This window comes from Camarhynchus parvulus, chromosome 3, assembly GCF_901933205.1.
Source record: "Camarhynchus parvulus chromosome 3, STF_HiC, whole genome shotgun sequence".
Classification (NCBI taxonomy): domain Eukaryota; kingdom Metazoa; phylum Chordata; class Aves; order Passeriformes; family Thraupidae; genus Camarhynchus; species Camarhynchus parvulus.
This window is the reverse complement of record NC_044573.1, coordinates 663984-677575: the sequence shown is the minus strand read 5'-3', so window position 1 is coordinate 677575 and position 13592 is coordinate 663984. Positions and strand designations below refer to the sequence as shown.

The window sequence follows — 13592 nt, the reverse complement described above, 5'->3', positions numbered from 1 at the left end:
CAAATTTCAATCTGACTCAGGTCAGTCTGGGCACAACTGACTTTGCAAATGATTTCCCAAGAATCCCCTTCTCTGGAGCAGTGCAGCACTAATGGGAATCAATCCTCTACAACCCCTCAGGAAAAGTACAAGCTACTTGGAACTTTAATTAACCCGAAAGATTCCCAGCCCAGATCCCCTCTCCCTGACTCCCTCACTGAGAGATGTGCTCCCCATCATACACCAAAACCTCCTGACCACTTGCAAATTCAGAGCTATCAACTTCTACAGGAGCCTGACCTGATCCAAAGTGTGCCCTGAATAAGAGATGGAGAGCAAGTTTAAAACACACGTGATTACAAGTGCCAGTAAAAGCTGAATTGCCATTTCCACATGGGCAGTAGAACACCCATTTCACTTAAAATAACAGGGGAAAAAGGCATGGCCTTTACATGGCCTCACTACAGTGAACTGGCAGCACAGATTACTAGCAAAGAACACTAGTGAAGTCTCCTCCTTCCAGAACTGTATTGCTCTTACATAACATGCTATCATGCATTTACTAGCACACTGTGAAGCGCTGTCATAAATATTTAACTGGTGATGACAAAGTAAGAGAGGTGTTGGTGCCTCCTGTGTCTCTGGTTTGTGCTGCTGGCTCCCCTGGGCCCACGGTGAGGGCAGAACTGATGAGCACAAAACAAAAGTGCTGCATGTGAACCAAACCAGACTCATGGACCTGGTGTCCAGTAAAGCAGCAGGGACTTCGGCTGTTCCTGGAAGTCCTTCCTGCAGCAGGGCTGTTCTGTCAGGATGGCCAAGCCTGTCCCCAGCGAGGCTCCCCTCCCCACAGGCTGGCCTGGCTGCAGTAGTTATTACATTTGATAGCTTTATAGCATTATTTGAAGCTTGCTATTTACCCAGTTACACAAGGCCCAGTGGCTTAGAGCCCGCTCTCTGCCTGGGCTGCAAATCTCTGCAGCTACCTCCAAAATAGCCCAGATTTTACAACCCATTAGGCTTAATGATAAACCCCTGGATTTATGTTCCGGGCTAGTGAGTGATGAGAGATCAAGGGCTAAGCTTTGATTTATCTGCAGGCCAAGGGAGATGGTTATTTCTATAATTTTATTTTTCTCATTATTTCCCCTAATGACTGCAATGCTTTGCTCTGATATCATGGCGATTTTTACAGTTATCTACGCCAGAATCAATACTGTACTTGGTCCTTTCGCTTGTATTTCCCCTCCCAGCAGCACGGGAACACTGCAGGAGCAGTTTTCCATGCCCTGCCCAGCCTGAGCAGCAAAGCCTGCTACAGATGCCAACTCCAGAACCTCCTGGTGCACGAAAGGCAATGGCATCCAACATGCAAATACCACTGGAGGTGGGGCAATGGTCTGCGAATGTTGACTGCTCTGCTTTGAACCAGTTTTGTATGTTTGCGGTGCTTTACATGCAATGCCAGTGGTTACTGGAGTTGAGATAAATTTTGCTTCATAGTGCTTTAAATCCAGAACCATGGAAGAGCAGCCAATACTTTGGAGAGATGCTACTCTTGGCAGGTCAAGTATCTGCATTGATTATAAATCTCTTGTTTTAACAGTTTCTCTGAAAACCCCAGGCCATGGAAACCTGAGAGATACAAGAAAACATCCAATTTTCTCTCCAAATCGACTTTAAAAGAAATAAAGAGAAAATTAAATGCTCTGTGTCATAGGCCAAAGTCTTGAGAAATGGCCTGTAAGGACCACAAATGTTCATGCAGCTCAGAGTTTCCCACTTGCCTGGCTTTCATGTCTCATCACAAAGGCAGGCACTGCACTCTTTAGAGCTGGTTTCAGCAAGGACAGGTGAGTACCTCATGGAATGACAGGGTGGCACTGTTAAAAGGTTCAGGAATACCATGATACTACAAAGCTAATCACACCTCCAAGTTACTTTCTTCAAAGATTATTACATCCATTTGACCATGCTGTACAGGTACACGAGGACTACTTGAGTAACACTGAGAAAGGACAGGAAAAGTAAATATTAAAGGGCAAATTTTGAGCAGCTCAAATTTACAGAGTGAAACACATGCCTCATATAATAAAGGGAACTTGCCACGAGAATGGAGTATTATCCAATATCTGTCTTGATTGACAGCTTGACAGTCTTTCATCCATTAAAAAAAAGTCTTTAAAAAGAATTAGTTAGCAATTATCAGCAATTTTCCTATTAAGGAAATTTTCCATGGAAAAATAGTTGCAGTTTAATTTCTAGCTAAATCAGGACAGTTGACTATTTTTCTTCCTCACACAGAATTGGAAATTGCAGGAAAATAGCAAGATGCTCTCAGATCAATACCAGAGCAAAGGAAACAGGAGAGGAATAGAAATGGCAAAAGCTATGGAACAAAACCACACACAGCCCCTTTAATCCTCAGCTGAAGATCTCTCTTAAGAAGCAGCATCAGGCTGTCATGCAAAAAAATTAGATGCAGTAACAACATAGTGTAGACCAAGTCCTACCAGATGCTGAGGGAAAAGTCCAAATGCTTCTACAAGCAAAGTTTGTAATAAATGTGAGCCACAGAGGTACCAGATTTTTCCCATTACACACACAATGCCAGGGATCCATCGCACTGAGGAGGTCCTGAGAAGAAAAAAGCCCTGGCCTTGAGTTCCTGAGAAGAGAAGGCACCAGGGTGACCTAACTGGACCTCGAGTACCTGATGGGAGCCTATAGAAAAGATGAAAAATGACTGTTTACAAGGGCATGGAGTGAGAGGACAAGGGCAATGGCTTCAAACTGAGTAGGTTTCGATTAGCTGCTAGAAGAAATTCTTCCCTGTGAGGGTGGTGAGGAGAAGTTATGGATGCTCCATCCCTGAAGTGTTCAAGGCCAGGCTGGATGGGGCTCTGAGCAACCTGGGACAGTGGAAGGTGCTCCTGCCCACAGCAGGGGAGCTGGAACAAGATGATCTTTAAGGTACTTTCCAATCCAGGTCATTCCATGATTCATTACAGCAAATATCTCTCTTGGAAGGAAGCAGCCCTGCTGATGGGCAACAAATTCCAAACTCCTGTCCCCAAACAGAAGAAAAACCATCCATTTATTGTTAGCCTGTGGAAAGCCTGTAAGTCACTTTTCAGCTAGCAATGCTCTGAACCAGTGTTTAAATTATTTACCTCATGCCTTGTACTTCTTAAGTACTTGAAAAAGCCCTCCATAGTCTCCCTGTGAATCTGACAGTGCTAAGAGTTGGTCCTCAAAGAGACCGGGTACAGAAAGCACTGAAGTGGGATGGATGCTGCATTTTCAGTGGTTTCTGTGCTGCATCTCTAATACCAGAAAACGAGGGACATGCCTGAGTCCCTCATAAAAGCCCTGCCTCAGTAAAGCACTTTCCCTGCTCTCCAGACCCAAGCCTCAGCTCTCATCTCCATCCCAGTGAAGGCTCCTCCTGCCTCACCCCTCGGAATGAATCCTCCGTGGCATTCAGGCACATGGTTCTGCACGTGTTTCCCCAGGCAGTCTTTAGGGTATGGATTACACCATCTGCTTTAAACTGAGCCCTGTCATCAATAGTTGGTTTTGGCAGGGGAGCTACTGGCAATAACCCCCTTCCTTGGCTGCCAACCCTCCCTGACTGCAGCAGGACAGCCCTGTCTCCATCCAGCCACACGACTGAAAGAACAGACATCCTCACACTGCATTGTTCCCATTGGTTTGTGTTTCTACTCCCATCCTTCATTTACTGCCCTAAAAACGTCACAACAGAGAGCAGAACTTAAAAGGCAATCGCCACCTGCAACTTCTGTAGCAGCACTGAACTATTTTGGCAGTCAGGCCTTTCCCCAAACACGCTGACAGGGCCCACATCCCTGGTGCTGGGAAGATGCAACACAGCCCCCCGCCTTGGGCTGTTTCATTTCAGTCTCCTGCATAAAAACGGGAGCACCTTTTTATCTCCTGGGTTTCCTCAGCAGCCAGCGGCTTTGATTACAGTCCCTGCCTGGGCACTGGAGCACTTTGATAACACAGCCCCACAAACCCTGGCAATGCTGCTGCCCAAGCCCTGGGCACAGCCCGTGGCAGGGACAGTGCCTCCCAGCCAGCCGCCCCGCTGACAGCACCATGCTCCACAAACTGCTTCTGCAGCATGCTGCTCTCAGCTGCAGCTCAGCCGTGCAATTCTCTGCCCTTTGGTTGTTTTTCCCTGCGACACAAAGCTTAAATAGGAAGAAGTTCTGCTCTTTGGGGAAGGAGGAGTTCAGTGTGTGCAACAGAGACAAATTCGTGTACCATTATTCTGTCCCGCATGCTTCAAAATCTGGGATATAGGCACAGCTCAGGGCACATTTACTTTGTTCTCATCTCACTCTCAGGGAAGCCTTCCTACTTCTTCAGCCTAGAAAATCACCCTTTGCTGTAAAACACAAAACCAAATACCCTCCAAATCCAAGTGAGCAATGCTACAAATCTGTTGCCTTTGGGTTCTTTACACCCAAGTGAGAGAAGTTTAATACATATAAACCCGGCTTTCTGTGGCCTTGGCAGGATTTGGTTGAAAAAGGAAACAATTTAAACATTCTTCCAGTTTACCTGCATTTCATGAAGTGTCCTGTAACAACCCTTTTGAACTATACCTCGTTTCTATGTCCTTCGGTTATATCTTAAGAGCCCTTCCGTGAGTAGTGTGCAAAAAATGCATCAAAAATCTTTTAAGTTTATTTATTTACATGGCCCAAACAAACAATATGGCAATTAAGAATTGTTTTCACAATCCTGTCAAGTACTGAAAGCCTCCTGGGATGGATCAAGCTTCTCCAGCTCAGAACTGGAGAGTTCTGCACCTCTGGAAAAAAAAATAAAACTAAACACCTAAGGTGCTTTTCAGAAGCAATTACCATAATCCCTGCTGTTACCCCGAGGGAAGCAGTGGCACGCCGAGGTTAAATAACTTCTTGGAGGTGGCTCAGTGAGCAGCAGAGCCAGGATTAGAGCCACGGTGCCTCCTGACTCCCAGCTCCAGGCTCAGCCCAGCACCTTAAATAGCTGCAGTGCAAGCCATCAGCTCAGCCCTCTGAGCACGCCTCTAGCCTGGGAACGGGAAAGCTGGAGTTTCACTTCATCATACAAAACTTCCTATGGACAATCCCCAGAAAGAAGCCTTACATTTTAACAGCTCTAACCTGCCCAGCCTCTAGGAAAAAGTGCTGCGTGGATTTTACTGCCACCGCTTTGGGACGAGTGAATTATTCACACGCAGCAGAGCGTGTCAGAATAGAAGGTTTATAGGGGCTATCACCAGGATCATTCCTGTGGCATTTATTCATTCCAGTTTCTGTTTGCTGGCATTTCTTTTGTCCTCCCCTTTGTCACCAGGATTCTCTCCACCCTCCCCTTTGTGGAGTACCTTAACTTCTAAAAAAACAACAACATTTCTGCTAAGAGAGCGGTTTAGCGACACGCACATGTTTGTTTACATTGTTAGTTTTGTGTACTTCTACAGGAATAGCTGACACATGTAGCTTTCCCCCATCGGAGGTGACTGTGTATGTCTATTTCCACTATTCCCTACTACAGCTGCATTACCTCTTTTATTTCTTTAGCTGCCTCCAGCAGGGAACAATAAATCTAAAACACAGTCAAAAAAAGGACAGTCAGAAAATGGAAAAAATATCTCGTGCTATTTTTGGCATCTAAGTTCTTCGGCTTAACCTATTTTTGGAAGAGCATCTTTGTTCAGCAGAATCAGAACTCCAGCCGTGTGACGCCGGGGCAGCGTGTCCCGCTGCGGGCAGAGCCCTTTGCTGGCAGCAGCCTCCAGCAGCAGAGCAAAGCCAGGAGAGCCCAGAAGGAAGATGATGGGAGACAGGGCTTCACTTCCACTCTGCATCACTTTGTGCCTCTGAGCAAGCCACGCCGCCCCGCCCTGGCCATGCTCACGCCATATGCACAGACAGGATGGGTGCACCCTGTGCCCTGAGCTGCACAGGGGGAAAGCGAGGCTTCCTCCAGCCCTTCCAGGACCCCAGCTTTGGTGGCTCACAAAGTGTAAATATTAACTGGTATCTACAGCTCATGTTTAAATAAAAGCTTTGCTTAGGAGATAAGGAAGGTTGCAAATGGCAGACGGCAGCCCTGAAGAGCTAAACTTGATTCATGTATTTCTGCCTTGCTGGTTTGATTTCAAGAGATATTCAAGCTCTGTATCTGAAACAGTTATTAGCTTTGCACTTCCACCAGGTGCACCTTCCAAAAGTGGCAGCATTCTCACATGGCACAGAAAAGAAAAAGTTGGAAAAGATGCAAAATAGCTGACTTGGTATGTTGTGGCTGGCTGTGCGTGACGCAGTGGGAGCACACACTTCTCACATCACTGCACTCACAGGCAGCACTCAGAAAGGGATATCTCTGAACCCTCTAAGGCACAGGACTTGGTTTAAAGCTGGAATTTCATGCCAGGGCTTTCAACAGGCACAGCTGAAACGCAAGACAACCAAATACTGCGGCTGGTCTTAGACCAGAAGCCTTGGCCTCAGTCCTGTCCCCTGTGCTGTTTTCTCTCCAGGAAAAAAACCAAAACCAGCAAAATTTAACATACAATTGCAGAGAAAATACTTTGTTTTCTTTGTCACAGGGACAGACCTCCAAACGCAACATTGAGTCCTCCTGGGCTCAGTGACATGCAGGCTGAAGCACCCGCACTAACAGCCAAGTCCCCAATGAATCTCTGTGGCCTAATAGATTAAAGGCTTAATTAGAGTTACCTGCACGTTAAACACCACTAAAGTGCTCTGAAATTTGCTCTGAAGGGAGCTGGGGGGAGCTGCCTTTTGAACGGGCAGAACTAACTGGGGTTTTGTTCACAGCTGTTAATGGTTTTGAATCATTCCCCCTTTCAGCTTGTTCCCTGATAATAAAGTGAATGCAGCTGTGCATCAGGGAGTGCTCTGGCACACCTCACCACCAATCACAGCTGAATAAACTGGGGGAAATTGTCATAAATATATCAAGCTTTGCATCTAGAAAGAAGGAAGGTACACTCTGAAGCTCCTACTGAGCAACACATAAACCTGTATCAGACACTGGATAAGCTACAAGGGAACATGCCATCAAAACCAAGGCTCTGTTGGTCATGCCATCCATTTTTTAAGCCAACAGTTGTTTAAAACACATTTCTGGCTTCAAATTGCTATTGAGAGTAGCAAGACAAGTATGTTCAAGAGATTAGAATTAATGGTGAAAATAAAGAGTATAACTGAAGGATGGTAGAAAATGTAGGCCCTACAGGTGTGAGACTATCAACCACCTGAAATCTCCATCATCATTTGTCTGGTTTCACCTGGCTGCAATCACACACCACTCCATCCTGACAACAGAGGTTTTGCTCAGCTTTCACCAAAACCTGAGAAACCTGGCCCAACCCTGCAGCAGATCCAAGAAACAAACTGCTCTGACTTCTGCAAGGAGCAAAGCAGAGACAGTCCCAGAAACGCCCCCAGGACAGTCAAACAGCACCGTGAGTCAGCAATGCCAATGCCAGGAGGAGGATATCCCAAGGAGGTATTTAAAAGAGAGGTTTTGTTTGAGATTTATGGTTCTGAACCTCTTCAGCTGTTGTACCCACACACACCTGCTGGCAGTTTCGGCACATGCCACACGTGTGTTTGTAGCTTTTGCAGAGTAAACCGGTAAAACCAGAGCCAGTTTATGTTTTTGAACAAGTGGATGCCAAACACTTCAGATTCCTAACTGGAGCAGCTTCAAAGCACGAAGAGGATTTAGGTGTCAGATGTGAGGGTGATCAGAGAGAAGCAGCAGAGATGCAGGCGCTCTTCTGCTCTGTCTTCCCAGCTCTTTTTTCCATATGTCCCTGAAGCAGCTGCCACCTGCACCCCTGACACATCTGTGCCAGCATCACCTCTTGGGCCCCCACCACACAAGCCGGAGCTCTCCTAGAACTCAGCTTTAAACCCAAACTGCACGCTCCAGCTGATGTCAATGAGAACAGTTTGTCTCCCCTGTTTCAGTAGCAAATCTGAGGTCAGAAGTGAGACTGATGAGATAAAGCCAAACTAAGAGTTGTGATTAACTACCACAAGACGTTTGTTCTCAGCTGACCGACAGCAGGAGCTGACACTGGAGAGCAAATTTCTTACATTGCATTGTACTTCCCAAATATTAGTTTCCAGAGTAAGAGTTGCCAAAATCTGTTACAGTGGCAAATAGTAATGGGGAAGTAAAATGCTTTGCAGGAACTTTGCTTGTTACACGCTTCCATTTTAGAATCAGCCATTGGGATGCTGAGAAATCACTGAAAATCAAGCACTGACTTACTGTGACTATTCATGATGGATGAAGATGTCCAGGGGAAAAAACCAACCAAACAGAAAAGCCACCGGGAAGCAAACAGAGGTGCCAAAGTAATAAGGGAATCAAAGGAGCAATGGGATTTACTAGGTCTGGCTCCACAGGGGGCTGCCAAGGGGATTTGCTGATGACTCCTAACAGGGCTCTCCACAGCAGACCTGCCAGGGTTTCTTTGTGGCACTGCTTCCTGGCGTGGAATGGCTCCTGAGCGGCCCGGTTAACCTGGTCCAGCAGCCCCTCTGGCTGAGGACACGCACACACACCGGACCGGTGAGCTCTCGCTTCCTCAGAGTGGCTAAAACTGAGGTGAGCAACAGCACCTCGAGCTCCTGCACAACAGGCACATGGGATTATGGCACGCTAGTCTCACATCATTTGGTGAAAATTCATCTCAGCTAGAAATCACAGTCTCACTGGGATACAAACCATTTGGAAAGACGTTTGAAGCAGGAGAAGGGAAAAAGTTTAACTTCAGCACTCTCAAAAGGAGAGTGAGTATTTCCCTTGATTAAAACAATGCTTTTACTCAATTTATCTCAAATTAATACATTTAATACCATAAATACACAATTTCACATTAAGCAAAGACCTTTCATCAACCTAAAATGACCTACAGCCAAACAACGTGACTAAGCCACAGCAATAGGCAATAAGGCGAACCACAAGGAGTAACTCCCAAAGCTTTAGCTGGCACAGCCAGCGCTGAAACCAGTGCCCTGCCCCACGCAGCCAGGTCCCTCACTCCCACCTGAAACCCAGGAGAGCAGCTGCTCACCACGGGCAATCCACACATTTGTAACCCACAAGCAGCAGAAACAGCAATACGGGCAGGAAAAAAAGAGCAAGGCAAAGGGCCATTTTGTGAAGCTCAGAGTGAACCAGAGGAGCTTCTCCAGCTTCCCGTGCAGCTCCTGGGGGGGGCAGAGGGCCAGCGAGCCCCAGGGGCGGCACTACATCCACTGGCCACCTCCGAAACACGCTGCTCAGCCACAGCCACAGCCAGAGCCACGCCAAGAGCTCTGTCCCCGGCAGCGGCAGCAGCAGCGATGCTCGATGCTGGCAGCCCCCAGCGCCGGCTGTGACAGCGGGCAGGGCAGCACGGCTGCTCCCTGCTGCACCCCCAGCAGCGCAATGCAAGTTTCACCGCACAACAAAGGCAATACATTCGGAGCAATGATTCCTTAGCCGCTGTCTGGGCAGCAGGGACCGCTGAGATCTATCTCAACGCACATACCAACTCATTGCCTTCATTTCGCAAATGCTAAAGCACATAAAAAATTCTAAAATGAATGGGAAAGGCTACTAGCAGAGGAGTGTCACTGCTGGCCTCTCTCAAGTTCTTGGGAATTGTATCCTTACTGGCAATGACAGCCCATTAGATCTAACACTGAATAAATTGGGGGGGAAAAAAATTCCATTGTTTCTTTATATTAGCAGAGGGCTGGTATATAACAAAGAGGAAGAAAGGCAGCCTGCGTGCTGCTAGCGGGTTGGTAAAAAATTCTCAAGGTCTGATCGATACCATGAAAAAACCACCTCTCCTGGCCTGAGGCTGGAGTGTTATTCGAGCACGGCAGTCACTGTGCAGCTCATTTTCTTCAGCTGCGATGATCCGAGGCTCATGAACACTGAAAGAAGAGCGGAGTCGATTGCAGGCATTTCTAACCCCTTACATGAAGGGGGAAAAAAAAAAGAAAAAAAAAGAGGGAGTAGAGGTATAGAGGAGCATGCAGGAGCATTTCCAGGAGCGGCTGCAGGGCTCTCTGGGCACCTGCTCCCTGGGGGAAACCCAAAAGCACATCATATTCGCGGAAAGTTGGGAGCAACTTCTGGGGGGGTAAATGACAAAAAGCAAAATGGCTTAAAAGGAAAAAAGAAAATAAAAGCCATTGTTGTAGGAAACCCCGACAAGCTCTCAAAAGCAGCACCAGCTACGGCGATCCTGCGAGAGGAGCCGGGATGCCCAGGCAATGCCCGCGGCCGTGCCGCTCCGCACAGGTGCGGCCGGGATGCCCGGGCCGTGCCTTTGTCTGCGGGCACCGGCGCCGCCAGGAGCGCACAGCGCCGGGCTCCGGGCGGCCCCGCCGGCTCCCGCGCGCCCCGGGCAGGGCCAGCCGCCGCCCGCGCCCCGGGCCGGTCCCCAGTCCCCGCGCCCCCGGCCCCGCCGCCCTCCCTCCCTCCCTCCCTCCGTCCGTCCGTACCTCGGCCGCCGCCGTCACGCCGCCCCCAGCGCCATGTTCCGGCTACATCCGGGCCGCGCTCCGCTCGCTCCGCACGGCGCGGCCGCAGGTGCCGCCGCCCGCCCCCGTGCCAGCCCAGCCGAGCCGAGCCCGGCCGAGCCGAGCTGAGCCGAGCCGGGCGGGCGCAGCGCCGCCCCCGCAGCGGGCCCGCAGCCCCGCCCCGCCCGGAGCGCCGGGGCCGCGCTGCCACGGCCGGCGGCAGCTGCGCACCTGCCCGCACCGGCACGGCACGGCACGGCACGGCACGGCCCGGCCCGGCCCGGCCCGGGGCTTTGTCCGGCCGGCCGCCCGCCCCAACGGGCGCACACACCGCGTCCGCACCCGCCCCGGCACCTGCGCGCACCGAGCTGTGCAGCCACCGTGCGCTCGTACATCACCCACCCATCCCTGCATCGCCCCGTGCACCTGCGCGCCCAGGCGCCCGCTCCTGCACCAGCCCAAGCACCTGCCCCCAAACAGCCGTGCCTGCCCCTGCCAATGCACCCCTCCACCCATGTGGGCACCAGCTTGTGCGCCCACCCGTGCATGCATGCACCCATGTATCACCCACCTATTCCTGCATCAAATCATGCACTTGGGCACCCACACACCCATTCCTGCACCTGCCCGGTCATGCACCAACCAATGCAGCCATGCATGCACCCACCCACCTGTGCACTCATCCACACCCAATTCATGTACCCCTCCATCAATACATGCACCTGCCCATGTACCAATCCATACTCCTACCCACATCCATTCATCTGCACCCCAACTCTGCAGTCATCCACCCACACATTGCCTTTTGCACTTGGTCCTCAGTCATTACATTTTTTTAAATATAAAAACAACTGTGCCAGCGTGTTTTGTTACCTGTAAGCTCTCCCCAGACAATGGTCAGGTGCTAAGGGACAAATCCGGTTAAAGCAAGTGATGGAAGGAAGCCATCAGAGGATGACAACAGACAAACCACATCTAGCCCATCTAATTTTGGTGTATTACTGCTGGCAATTTGTGGCTGCCTCTGAAACCTGCTCTAAGCCTACATTTTTATGAAATGTTCCATAAGAAAGATTAAGATTGCCTTTAATAAAGGTATGTATCCATCCTTCCACATGCTACATCGGTAGGAAGACGATGGTGTGTGCTCATGGATGACCACAAACCATCCCTGTCAGGAAACACAGAGCACAAACAGCAAAGTGCTTTTCAGAGGCACCTGCAGCAAAGGCTGCCTGGGAAGAAAAGACCCAAAGCCGACCTGATTGATACAGCCCTGCATGGGAGAGGAGTGATTTCATAGTTAATGATGTTGAATGGCACATCATTTCTGGTTTCTTTGATGCCTGTTTGCATTAACATGCGCTCTGTGTGGCGGGAGCAGAGAGGACTCGACAGGAACAGCTTGAAGACAAAGGTGCATTGGAGCTGTGTGGGGTGGATGTGCTGGGCCAGGCAGAGGGACGTGCAGAGGCTGAGCCTCTCACAGCACTAAGGCACCCAAGGTCCAAGTAGGTTTTTGCACATATGAAAAACCCTATAACAACAACGACAAATCCATCAGAAATGTGCTCTTCCATTAGCCATTACAGTAGTGTTTGCTTCTACTGTTTTTATGTTCTGCTCCATCACTGCTCTGCATAATGCTGTGAGACAAAAGGAGCTCCCTTGGTTTTCCCCAGCACACGGTGTCAGTGTTTGCTGGGATGGCCAAGCTCCTGCTCCAGCCTCTGCCCCTGCCCACGGCACTGCTGGGCCACTCTGCTTTCTGGGAGGGACCTGGGGCACAGACCAGCACAAACAGCCCAAAATATAGCATAGAGTTATTCAAAACCTTGGGCCATAATTTTCATTTCCTAGATGTGGAATTCAGAGATAGCCTGGCTGGGGTCACCCTGAGTGGGTGCCATTGTTGAAGTCACTCTGCTGCTCCTGGTTTCCATTTCTTTGCAGTGGGTTTTGCAGCCAGAAGCATCACCTGGAATCAGCAGCTACCAAAGAACATTTAGGCTCTGGTAAAAACCCCAAACAACCCAACCTCTCCCCAGAAAACCCCAAACTAGGCTGGAACTTTAAGGGAAAAACCCCAATACCTTAGTTTTAAACCTCACCCCAAAGCTGAAGCCTTCCCCTGGTGCATCAGACCAGGAGTAAGGTGGGACAAGGCAGTGAGGGTTTCCCTGCTCTGAGTCAGCATGAGTGGTGTGTGTCTGTAATGCAAGGTGCTGCATGTCACATCCTGGCATGCTACACACAGCTTCTGGCAGGGCAACAAACAGAAATCAAGCCTTGGCTGTTTTGTCTTTAGTCTCAAGCGTGACTTGGAGGAAACTCTCTCAGGAATTGGCAAAATGGGCTGATGGCTGCCAAACTGCAGCGCCAGGAGAGAGGCACTGCACCACTCCAGGAGTGACAGGGCAGGGAGGGAGGGAGGGAGCAGAAATCCCTCCATAGCCCAGAGGTGCTGGGAGAGCGGCTGGCACGGAGGCTCAGTAACAGGAACTGCAGAGACTCACATGGAAGGGAGGCTGATCATCCACCAGCACAGGAAAATCCTATCCTTGTATTCCCAGAGAGCCCTGGACTCTGTCTTCATGGCTGAAGCCAACAAGAAACCAGGTCTCTAACTTGGACATTAGTTTCTCCACTGAAGTCAGCTGAATTACCCAAAGGATGAATTTGACTATCTAATACCTTCAATCAGAAAAACAGACATACCCCAAAGCCTTTAAAATAAGGTTCATTTTGCTTTTACCTCACACACAATGGCATGAATCAGAAATATGGCTCCTCGAGTCATTGCAACTGCCCTGAGCTAGAGTTGATGCAAATTAAAGGCAGATAAAAATACAACATGTCCCTTTTCCAGAAAAATCAGAGAGTAGGATTATTTTTTTTTTGTATTTATCGTTATACATTTAAAATTTGATAATTTTAATTTAAAACCTGAATCAGTGGCACTAAACATTATGGCCTAAATTTCATTGTAATACTAAAAGAATAGCAGTTAACCTCTACAAATTTTAGATT

General features: G+C 49.0%; 1 protein-coding gene across 1 annotated transcript in view; it reads right to left on the bottom strand.

Annotated features, from left to right (window-relative positions):
• PAK5 (p21 (RAC1) activated kinase 5) overlaps positions 1-10617 on the bottom strand; it is a 78292-nt gene extending 67675 nt beyond the window's left edge. Inside the window, exon 1 of the mRNA XM_030946369.1 lies at positions 10545-10617. The gene's annotated coding sequence lies outside the window, so the exon portion shown is untranslated. The remainder of the gene's footprint in view (positions 1-10544) is intronic.
• Between the last annotated feature and the right edge of the window lie 2975 nt (positions 10618-13592).